The 12,959-nt window shown below is 33.3% G+C and overlaps 1 long non-coding RNA gene across 1 annotated transcript; it reads left to right on the forward strand.

Moving 5' to 3' along the window:
• The first annotated feature begins 2,246 nt into the window (after nt 1-2,246).
• LOC135451558 (uncharacterized) lies at nt 2,247-11,976 on the forward strand. Its single transcript, XR_010441369.1, has 2 exons — nt 2,247-2,315; nt 11,813-11,976. It is a non-coding gene; the product is annotated as an uncharacterized LOC135451558 (long non-coding RNA).
• The last annotated feature ends 983 nt before the right edge of the window (nt 11,977-12,959 follow it).

Consider the following 12,959-nt stretch of genomic DNA (forward strand, 5'->3'; position numbering starts at 1 on the left):
CTTAAAAACAAACAAACAAAAAACCCCCCAAACTTATTTGAAGATACATCCTAAAATGAAATATTACATGTAATTGCTTCAGGATAGACTAGGAAGACAAAAAGTACATCAAAAAACAAAGACTATTGCAACATTTATTCCATACATAAAATCTGAAACAATTAAATTCTTCCCTAGAAATTAAAATGTGTATACATTGTTTGACATTAATATAAAAATCTATATTACTCAAGTCCTGCTTACCTTTACTTACATTACATATTTATCATAGAAAATTAAAAAGAAAAAATATCTGAGAAAGAGGAAACTCTTACATAGGAATTTTATGCAATTAATATAATATTTAGCCTCACAGAAAAAGATAACTCCCTATTTTTCATAAACTTTAAACATTGTGTGTGAAAAGCATTAGCAGAAGTAGGAAAAAAACCCTATTTTATACAAAGTAAGACTTAAAAACATTTTCTCCTAATGGGTCTTTATATAGATCTATAAGGAGAAAAAGCAAAAAAACAAATTCAATATATGATTCATCCCCTTTCTCTGACAGATAAGGAAATTGTTACGAGCAAACCTGTAAAAGTATTGTAGCATCCTTGAGTTATCAGTGGAAATTATTTTAAAATTTTCTTCTGTTTAAAAGTAGAAAATGTCCAGTACATACTGACAGATGGAAGAGTAAGCACATTAAGAATTCCTGGATATTTTGATAGTAGGGTTTATTAACACTAATTGTCAAAGACAAGTTTAAAGATTACATATATAAATCTGAAAAGTACTTGCTATATTTGTCTCTAGATTCCCTTATTCAGTCAGAGTATCAATATTGCATGATGCCATATTGCATGAATTTAGGAGTACTTTTAAAAATAATTAACTTGCAATCAAACCATAGGGCAGTTATTTACTCTGACAGACAGAGAAATGAATGCCTGATCAACCATACTCAGTTTTATCAATATATATTTCAACAAACTTGCATTAGGAATTAGTCAGTACTGTAAAAAAGTCTTAAAACTTTGATGGATTTTATCCAGATAAATATTTTGGACATATTTTTTCATATGATATGCTAGTAATATGGATATAGTAATTATAAAAGCAGCATGAAAACGAACTCTTTTTAAATACTGAGTTTTATGATCCTCTCACACTGTTTCAAAACACAAGAGTCTCACTGCCTCCCACATGCCAAGACCTTTTGAAGTTTGATTAATCTGTTACTTATGGAGGAAGCAGTAATACATAATTCTCCCCCACTGGATAATCTATGGACTATAATAAACTTTGCCACTGTTTTTATAGTTTAGCAAATTTATAGTATGCTTCTCCTATCGATCATTATTTTGTAGATATAGTTGAAGAATCATTGACAAAACTATATGATGCATTTTTCATCACTTGTCCATACCCATAATGACATTTGTCACTGTCAGATCAATAATTTTCCATCTAAAATAATTAAATAAATGTTTAGAATATAATTTATTATGAGCATTCTGATTTCAGACAAGGATCCTTATGTTATCATTATTCTATGTATCAATTCCTTTGAAAATGTAACAAGTTCAAAGTGCAGAAGTAGTGGTTGTGGCAATTGTAATTAATTTTGCTACATGTTGAACTGAGATCACAGAAGAAGGAGGCAGATTTTTTTAATGACATTTCTTTGACCTAAGTTTTTATTTATCTGAGTAAATAGTCAAATATTAAGGTATAAAATAAATATTAAATATAAAATATTAAATATAAAATATTTACTTATAATATTATTTTAAAAGGTGAAAACCACATTCTTATAATCTTGTACTATTAATCAAGTTTTATTACACGCTAGTAATAATCATGTCTTATATTACTATGAAGTATTTTGCCTCTTGGAGAATGGCAATACATTTTTACACTGAATTGTAAAGCTGTACATATGAAAACATACTTTTCTAAAGAGAAATGAAATATATAGCACATCTGATACCCGGAAAATGCTTCAAACTCACAAAAGTAAATCCACTTTGTGTCCTGATTCATATCCTTATTTTAATGGTGAGATGTTTGTTGAGATTTGTGGGGAGATGGAATGTAAGAGAATAGAGATAGTGCAGAAGGCAATCTCACCCCTGAGGAGTTGCAGCTGTGCTAATCCCCAAAGATTAGAACAGACCTGCCCTTAACTGGCCACAGCTGTGTCCAATAAGGATGAGTGCCATAAAACAGTGGTTTAGCTGATTAAAAAGAGAGCTGGAGTTTTTTGTTTGTGCTGTGATGAAGAAGGAGTCTGTGCTGTGGGGAGCTACCCATGACCAATCATGGAGAAGGTGTGGAAGGTTTGCAGTAAGATGACAATAGAGAACAAAACATTTATCCTTTAATTTTCAATCAGTTAATGTCTGTTATGAATTCTCAGGGAAAAGCAAATCAGAAAGCCTAGGTAAATGGACTGAAGGATGTATTAAGATTTTTTTTTTTTTGCTATTTTATATCACAGTAAGTATGGTGGTAGGGTCATTAAGGCATCTGTATTAACACAAGAATGGGTAAATCTCTCCTCTTGCAGAAATCATGATTTCTGTTATGTTAAAAGATGTGACATATCATCCCATACATGTTAGGAAGCAGCAGATAATAAATATATTGGTAGGCAATAAATTATAAATGACTCCACAGAGTAAATGGATGATATAAAAATAACATGAGAGGGTAATATCTATTTTGGAGCATATTTTGGAGAAAGGAGAAGCCTCTGATAGCTTGCAGTTATTTATATCCTTTGCTTGCTTATTCTAATTGAGTAATGGAACCTCAGCTCCTCTATTTCTGAGATGGGCAACAATTGGAAACAAACACACGTAAACAACCCAATAGCAATACCTTCTAAAAATGATAAGGAATTACCATCACATGTATCTGTGATATATATATGTTGGTATATTAGGAGTATTATGATTCTAGGTGTATACTATTTCAAACACTATCAAAAATTTTAGGCACTTATGTTGACCTTTTTGTTGTTATTTAATTTTCATCTAGCTGTGCATTAGATTCATAGCCCTTCTCAGCTCCCTTGCTCCCCTCCCTTGCTATTCATAGCCAGTCTGATCCCTGGATTTAAATGTTCTAGTTTAGAACTGGGACCAAAACTGTGCTTCCTCCCTCATCCTTTTCTCTCACTCCCTTCCTTGTCTCTGAGCAACATGCTGCCTGCATGTAGTGATGCTCTATGAACCAGGAGAGGAGGAAAGTATTGCATCTGTGAGGGAAAGGCACAGTGGAGGATCAGAACATCAAAAATGTGCTGTGGCAGGGGGTCAAGGAGCCTTGTAAAAGACTTCTGCAACACCTGTTGTTAAGTCCCAAGGGGAAGGTCCCAGTTTTCCAGAAATGTCAGGACAGATGATGAAATATATTAATAAAGGAGTAAGATTTCTGTATTCTCTTACAAATTCCCAAATTTACTCTGTCATATCCTCCAAACACTACTTTTTTTGCATAAAGATTTTTACTTTCTCTATTTTCACGTTAAAATTTAAACCTTCACATTTCTTAATTACTTACTTCACATATTTGTTATAGCAAGTTTAATCATGACATAACTGTGAGAAAGCCCTAATGATCTCGCAATAAAAGAAAAAAAACCTAAAGCATATAGTATAACTCTTTCAAAACACAGTGATAGTATCTATAATTTTCCTTAAATAGTGCATATTTGTAGCATATAAAAGAAAAGGGATCATATGTGGAAAGCCTGCTATATTAACTTCAGTAATGTTCATTGTGACATCTGCTAAAGTAACAGGCAACAATAAGCCATAGCATGTTTTGGTAGAACAAATATGGTTGGACTGTATCAAAAACATTAAAAATTACTTATAGATTGTAAAGTAATTGCTAACCCTAAAAACCCATAGATCTGAACTATTAAAAAAATCCAAAAATCTCCTAATATGACCAGTCAAATCTTGTGTATCTCAGGTTCTCAAAGAGTAAATTAAAGTCAACTGTTTCATATTTTAATACAGATGACATAATATCAGAAACTATTTTCTTTTTCACTGCTTACTTCAAGGAGTCAGCGATGGACCGAGATCTGCTGCAACAAAGTCTGCATTTCCCATTTATAGTCTTCTTCTCCAAAAATTACTTTTTGTTTTTAAACTTGCTAGTACTACATGGGGAAAAAACATATTAAAAATCTAGAGATTGTTGGATTTGTTTTTTTTTGGTTTTTTTTTAATCCATAAAATGGGATTTTTGAAATCCAAAGTCATAAAAAGCTATGTATGCTTCTTAGTTTCCAGGAATATCGTACTGGTTTGAATTGTGATAGTGACTGGTGTTGCTTTGTTTTTCTATTACTCCTGCAAAGTAAGAGTTTTGCTGTCTCTTTGAAGTCTTCACTATCCCTCTGCCACCCTTTGGAACTGTCCTGATCTTTGTTAATCCTTTTAAATGGTGGAAGGAGTCTTTTAGTTCACATGGAAGGTTGCTCTCTGTAGATCAAATCTTTTGGGCTAGGCCTGTTTATCTCATTATAATATTAAACCATAAATGAGTTCCAAAAAAAAAAGCGCGTTGCATTTAAATTTTTCTTTTTCCTTAAGTATAACTTCAGAGGTCAAAATGTAAGATGAAACGAAAATCTGTTTTGGTTGATTTGTATCCTTGGTGTATTATGACAAGTGAACTTTTGCAGGCCTGGTGAGAATACATTATGGAGTATATTATGGCCCTGTGACCCTTGAGAGATCTGCAGGAAGAAAGAAATTTTAGCTATTAAGTCCATGAGTCTTGTTATGGGTCTATGGGCTGCTTGTGGAGTAGAGTGTCTTCTGTGGGGAACTGCAGGGACATTAACATTAGAACTTGGTTGTCATAAATGGGTGCATATGGATTTTGAGCAACTTCACATGGCAGCTGAATTTTATTTGAAGTTGCTAAGAGACTAGGGGTTCATTAAAATACTCAGATTCAAAAACAGTGAGCTAATTACAATTTCATCAAATTCACCGGCTGTGAACAATTTTATTTCTGGTTTGGGAAAATAACTTATCCAGAGATATTATTTAGGGACACCAAAAATGAGAAGCAATTCTCCCAGTCCAGGGGTCTACGTATCCACTGTACACTAGATCAGATTATTTTATGGAAGAAAGACCTTGAACTGAAGCTTCACCCCAGTGAAATAACCCATAGGGCAACTGCAATTGAAAAAGCTTCATAATATTGTTATACCCATGTCATTTCTTCCATGCTACACAAAATCAGTAGGAAAATATTTCCCATAAAAAGCTGTGAAGCCACAACTTCACTTTCATCCAAACCCCTTATTAAAACATTATGATGATGAGGCTCATAGGAAGCTAATCACTAGGCAGGTGGCAAACTTGAATAAGTGTGATTACTGATGCTACCTTGCTTAATATACACATAATTTATTCAATGAATCCTGCTGTTTGTCTCACCAATCTACTCTGGTTCTTAAAAGCTTTTGGGGACTGTGATTAACATTTTTTTGTAATTTCAATCATAAGACCAAAAGATCCATTTTAAAAGACTTCATAATTTTCAAACTTCTTTCTGATTTTTGATTAGGCCTAGAATAAATTTACAAACTTACTTTTCTCTCTTTGTATTCAAAAAATCAGAAATAGTTATATGCAGTGACCATACAAGTAACAATATGGGAAGATTCTTTTACATATTAAGATTCAAATATTTCCTTTTTTTTTTTATTGCAATGACTAAAAATAGTACTAAAATTATACAACATTGCATGATTTTCTAAAGATAAGGATATCTATTGAGATACAGCAAGCTAAGCTTTGTCCTTTTTTTTCTTTTAATCTTTATGCCAAAATTAAATAACGGATGTCTTTCCAATTACTAGAAAGTATATAAAGAATTTTGGAAAGGAATTTTACTCTCACTATTCTGAAAAAACGTAAGTTGCATATGTGTCCTCAACTAAAGTTTTGACCTTCTGTTTATTATTTATTTGGTTTTTACAGTATATCATCATTCATTTGCACTTCAGCTTCAATACTGCTGTGATTGCATAATATAAACTAATCAGAGATAAAGAACACTTTCCATCAATGTGTTTAGCATATTATGGAGTGTTGTATTAAAAAAAAAAAGTGCTGTAATGAAGAAATAAATGTAGTAAAAGGATTTGTTAATGACAGTGAGATATGAAACAGACAAAAGCACAAATGAAAAAGCAACAAAGAAAAAATTAGCTTACCTGATAATAAAGGAAAAAAAATAAAGACAAGTTCCAAGCACTAGACCAGCTTTAAACCATGGGTTTACTTAAGCCCTGGTTTGGGTTTAAAATAAAAGTATTCAAGACCAAAAGTAGTAGAAGACAATTACCTTGATTATAACTTTATTCTCTTAATCAGAGTGACATAATTAAATATAATATTGTGTGAAGACTTCTAAATCAAAGAAATAGAATGACCAAGCCAGAAGAGATTACAAGCACTTAAAGCATTTAAATAAGACAAGCTAGATATAATAAAATGAAGAGGAAGGAACACATTTAGAAATAAGGAACTAAGAAGTAATGCATAACTGCTCCTACCTGTGCACATAAATTACATAATAGACCACTGAAGAAAATAATCTACAGATGAATGCTTTAAATTGGTAAATGGAGATGCAAGAATTTAATACCTCAGAAACACTTGCTGAATATAATAAAAATAATTTTATGAGAAAAAAATGATGCAAAGACAAAATTAAAAGCTCAGCTCTACAAGTTGCATATGTGTTTATTGTTAATGGGAAGATCACTTAGATACAAAACCAGAAACAGGAATCCTAAAGACACATATCTAATTCGTGAGCCATTTGAAGTCAGTTATATATAAACACTTGCATGAACCATTTTTTCTGTAAATAGTATAGCCAGACTTCCAAGAAGGACTTTTGAAAATTCAAAATTTAAATTCTGAAATTAGTACCATGTACCTGCCAATATTATAAAGTCCTAAATGCAAGAAGGTGGATGGTAATATTCTAGCAAAATAATATTCAGTCATCTGAAGCATGACCCAGGTAATACGATAAGTAGTTTTGTAGTCATTATGTTCTCAAAAGAAAAGAAGCAGAGATCCTCTTCGGAAATTAAAAATATTAGCTCAAAGGTAGGATGTCTAGTCTATGAATATCTCCCTTTTCTTTTTCACAATTTTTCTTTCTTCGCTAAAAGAATGTGCAGAATAACAATTAACTTTTAATTACGAAAGGGGAAAGAAAAATTGTAATTCAAAATTATTTGAGAGGAATGTGGATATTGTCATATGCAAATAATGTTTTTACCTCTTTTCTGCTTAAAAGTATAGTAGTAGTTAAGGCTCAAACAACATTGTGGCACACATTGCAGAGGGAAAAGTCATGCATGCTTTGTGACATGAACTGAAGAAAGAAATGCATAGTTATAGTAGCTCACTATTAAATTGGGATCATCAGTTCACTAAATATATAAACACTGCATCAGGGAATAGAAAGGAGATTGGTGAATTTAATTTGGCTTTTTTTGAGTGTAGCAGGGTCAAAGGTGGGGATTGTTGTTTTGGTACTTTTAGTAAAATTGAATCTAATGATTGCGGAAGCACGATAAAATCAGGTTTTTAAACTGTATTAAAAAGAAGGGTAAAACCATGATAGAAATAAGTTCTTGATTTTTGTGAAACATTGTACTTTTGATTCCTACTAGTTCCCTTTCCAACCACAGAGAAAGGATTAAACTCCCTGAAATAATACTGTGTTATAACACTGACCAGCATCACTTTGTCACATTAAGCCTGAAGTATTTGAATCAAAATGGCATTTGCCAGAAGTTGGAAAGCCTTTTGTCTGACTGGCTTTCATTCAAGGAGTTTTCAGATGTAAGTCTAAAGAGTATTTTGAAATCCTCAATATTAACATTTTAGGTTACTGTTTTACTCTACCAACCACAATTTTGGTCTCAACAATGGCAATGGTCAAAGTATTTGTCTAAGAAACTACAGCAAGAAGGGGATAAAGCTATGCTAGAGCTAAGACAGGAGGGACTGTGGATGATATTGCAGGCTGCAGATCAGAGAAGTACAAACAGCAACAACATGAGACAGTTCAGACTTTAGGCCTTACTTGATAAATCCATTTGAATTAGTGAGGATCAAGTGTTTATGGAGTTTTTGATATGAGCATTATATGAAGTATCAAATTCTTTATTTGATCTGTCAAAACCTATTTTATTAATAGATTTCTGCAAAATTGTCCAAGAGATGTCAAATGCTACATGGGTAGATTTTTAAGAGCTACGCAACATCTATATAACTATTCCAGGGTGTTAATTAGGACAGATATTGGGCTTTTATGACACTTCTGCCAGATTTCAATGCCCTGATTTCAGATCAGCTTTTTTTTCCCACTTTAAGCCAGTAAGTTCCATGTTTATATGGCAAAATTCTGAGAATAGCCATGATGCTTCAGTAAATAATTAAATTAATTCAGGAAATTAATTAAATTAACTACTTTTGAGATCATGGATGAAAATTAATTGGTCTTTACTATTTCCTGTTCTTCCTAACTATTTCTTATTTTCACAAAAACCTGCATTGTCAGAAATCTATTCAAGGACAGTCATAATTTGCTACTCAGGAAATACATAGAAATGGACTGTCAGAGACACAGTAAGTCATGCTGTGAAGTTGCTCTGACAAGGCATTTATGGTCTTTATGTCTGATCCTTTGAAAACGTTATTGGCATACATTTTCAGAAGCAGTTCATTCAAGTATGAATATGCATATATCGTTGTGTATTCCTAAAGAAAATTAGAACTAAGAGAATGTAGAGATTTTAGTATTTCTGTGTAATAGAATGTCACACAGAATTAAAAAGGGAACCAAATAAATGGAAAATCCCACAGCAAAGACAACAGAAATCTGACATTTTTTGGCATAAAACAAATAATATGGAAAAATCATTACTGGCATTATATACTAACAACTGAACTTGGCACACTCAGATTTAATCCTTATAAAAAAGGCAATTAAAAAAATTATTTTATATTGGCCAAAAAGCAATTTTGCACTTAAGAATACTGGGAAAAGTATACATTGGTGGGATCATGAAGTGTTAAGAAAGCGTAGAAATCATATTTTTCCATCCAAACAGACTTAGTCCGGTGGAAGAATGTACTATCAGTTTCAAAAGTTACTGAAAAAAAACCCCAAATAGTGCTTGTAAAATCAGGTAGCAAACAGCTCCTACAGAAAGGAAAAAAAAAAATCATTCATTGATTCGTTTTCAGTGCCAACCTCTTCTTATTCTTTTGGTTTGGATTATTTTTCAGTAGTTTAGTCATTAACCATGTTTTAGCACTTGGTGCTGTTAGCTAGGAAAAGTATAACCTGGCTAATTTTCTGAGGCTTGTGATTTTTTCACAGGCTTGAAACCCTGCAGCAGACTTCCTAATGCACAGAAACCTTATTTAGAAACAAAATGGCTCTATTATGGAATTGTATCAAATAGCTGCTTGCAGTTTCACTTGGTGTGGACATGAAAGCTTAAGCAACACTGCTGGACTGATTGAATCTTGCTTTGAAGTAAGAAATGCATTTGAACCTAAAACTCAAAAAAAAAAAGTCATGGAGTACAAGTCCAAGAGGAAGAAAACTAGTGAGTAGGAATTGTATAAAAGTTCTTTGTATCAGACCGTAATTTATACATCTGTTCATAACTTACTTTTGATTGTCTTCTCAGTAAATTGTTATTTTCAATTATAGTAAAGCAATCTTAAATTCTGTCATTTGTCTAAACAAACTTGTCATTCCTCAGATACACAGAAACTATTGAAAGGAAGTTTTGCAATGATACACCATACATAAGGTATCAGCTGGATGTTAAAAGGTATCTTATTCATTTATCAGATGGATGTTTTTAGAGGAAAATATAGATACTGCTAGAGGAAAACGCACTGTGGCCAAGGTGAGGCTGCCATAGCCCCAGGTTTAACCAGGAAGACTGACGCAAGCACAAACACACAGAGCACATATACCACAGAAGCACAGAGTATGCTGAGCTGGGAGGTACCCACAAGGATCACTTAGTCCCTCTCCTTGCCCTGCAGAGGCACATCACCAAAATTTATGCACCAGGTACCCAGTGCACACCCCCATGCCAGGTACATGGGTACCAAGCAGACCCCCAGGGCACACACATGAGCCTCTGCTGGTTCCCACAGGCAAACCCCACTCTGCTCTCACCCTTAGAGGCTCACAGAGTGGTCTGTCTGGGGCTCCCACAGGATGGATCTCAGAGTACCCTGGCAGAACTTGATTTGGTGCCCACTCCTGGCATTGTCTCTCTGAACTCCTCTGTGGGTGCCCATATGAGCTTGTATCGTATAACATAACATGTTGATTCAAAGGTGATTCATTTAATCATCTTCGCAGCAGAATAAGAATCTCAAGACTCTCACAAATCAGTGTGAAAGGTCAGAGTTAGGCTACTATATTAGGACCTCAGGATAAATCCGCATTTACTTTAAAGAGAATCTTTGGTCTAAGATATTCGTCTAATGGGATGGAAAATTGCTCATATGAGGATATAAAATTCTTCAGGTCTATCCTGTGTTAAGTATCACTTGATGAGACCAGAATTACAAAAAGGATAGACTTTTTCTCACAATGCTTCTTCTTTTTCATGAGGCTTTATTATGAAAAAATACTGATTATTTTTCTACACATACCTACAGATATATATTTAGTTGCATTTTGATGAAATAAAATCTGACTAAATCATTCATTAAAAATTCTAGTATATAAAGTGTTACAATTTTTCTCTGAAGAGTTGTGATCTTCTGATATTAGTGGTCTTGCAATAAAAAATTTGTTTTAAAGTAAGAAAAAGTTATGTTTCATTAAAATAATCTTTCCTGCAAATCAGTTGGGGTTTCTGTTTTTAAAGCTCATTAAAGTCACCTTTTGGAACTTTGCCTAAGCAGTTTCTTAGTAACAACCTAGAAGTTTTTTTTCTTATAATGTGGACAAACCAATGACAAACCATTAGCATTGAAAGTGGTTATTATAATGTGTTATCTTGTACTGCATGTCACCTGTAGTTAAATAGATGCCTATCATTTAATTGTTACATTTGAAGTGGATTTGCACCTGTTCATTTTCTCCACATGACGATTTCACACTTTTTATATCTTCGTGTGAATGTGTAAGATATTACAGCTTTGTGCCTTTAAAATTGATGGAGCTTGGAGGCTTCCAGTGTTTTAATTAAAGCATTTTCCTTGGAGAATGTACAAACTCAGAAATAAAACACTTTACCCAAAGTTTGTAAGAATGTCTGAAGTTTCAGATTACTCATATCACTTCATTTGCAATTAACACTTTAATTTATAAAACATTTTAATTTATAAAACCAGTAACTTCTATCGGGTGAGTTATTTACATGATGGCTATGCCACAAATTTGTTTGTTAATGATAAATTATTTTCATTCTCTTTTTGCAATAAAACCCTGTTTGACTTTCACTTCCAGGATGTCCACACAAGTTTTTTTTCTACATGTATGATTAATCTTTATGATGTGTAGTGCCTTCCCTTTTCCCTACCCTTTTTTGCCATCTATGCTTTCTGTCCTGGCTTTGACTGGGATAATTAGTTTCATTCTAATTCATAATTAGTTGCTGGTACAGTCCTGCATTTTGGATTTATTGTAAGAATGTTGATAGCAGAACAATATTTTAGCTATTGTTAAGTATCGCTACACTAAGTCAAGGACTTTACATGTCCCCATGCTCTTCCAGTGAGCAGGTGCACGAGAAGCCAGGAGGAAGCACAGCCAGGACATCTGATTCAAACTGACCAAAAGGATAGTGCATATCCTGTAAGGCATCACGTCCAGTCCTTAAACTGGAGGGATTTGGCTGGGCGCCACTAATTGCTGCTCAGGGACTGGCTGAGTGCTTGGTAAGCAATTTATTGTGTATCACTGAATGTTCCTTGTTTTATTCCTCTTTCCCTCTCTCCTTCATGACTATGATTATTATTATTGTTTTAATGATTATTACATTTTATTTCAGTTATTAAGCTGTTCATATCTCAAACCACACGTTTTTACCTTTTTTCCTAGTTGTCATTCCATCCCACAGGGGAAGGGAGGGGGCTGGGTGAGCAGGTGTGGTACTTAGTTGCTGGTGGAGGGTAATCCACAAATCTTACACGTCAAATAACCAAGCTAAACATAAATTACTAGTGGCAGCACATGCATTTGGTTTTGAAAGGAGGTTTTCCTGTTTCATAAATAGACAAAAAATTATCCATGGAAAACTCAACTCTTTATTAAATCAAATTGGTCTAATAATGCTATTACCTCACTATGAGAAGTTATCTTCTTTATAAATCAAACGTACAGCAATGCTACTTTATTGAGAAAAGCAACTTATAGTCTTGAAGGATGAAAGTCACATATATATAACCTATAGATGTCATATGTAAGAAGCCTTAATGTTCATAGACATAAGATGATTTAGCTACATCTATGCACCAAGACTTTAGGATTTGCAAGTACAATACTTTGCATTATCTACCAGACTACAGTAAACCCCTGATATTACATCAATTTCTCTATCTTGAACAAAATTTCTCTACAGTTTTGAGTTTTGGGGATTTTTAAGACCCTAAAACATTCTGTAAACATGATTGGGATAGACTAGGATATAGAGAAGATAGTTGTTTGAGTTTGGATTAACTTTTCTAAATAAGATGGAACTACATAAAAATCAATATTATTAGAAGAATTTGTTTCATAAAAAAGCTAAGCGGATTACTCAGTCTGCACATTCTTTAAAGCCTCTTTTACACAAGTATATCTTCAAAACCAGTCAAGATGTTACCCATTTTGTGAAAATCAGACACATTTGGGGACCCAGGTGCTCAATTAAAAGTCTCTCT

Source organism: Zonotrichia leucophrys, chromosome 1 (assembly GCF_028769735.1).
Source record: "Zonotrichia leucophrys gambelii isolate GWCS_2022_RI chromosome 1, RI_Zleu_2.0, whole genome shotgun sequence".
Lineage (NCBI taxonomy): Eukaryota > Metazoa > Chordata > Aves > Passeriformes > Passerellidae > Zonotrichia > Zonotrichia leucophrys.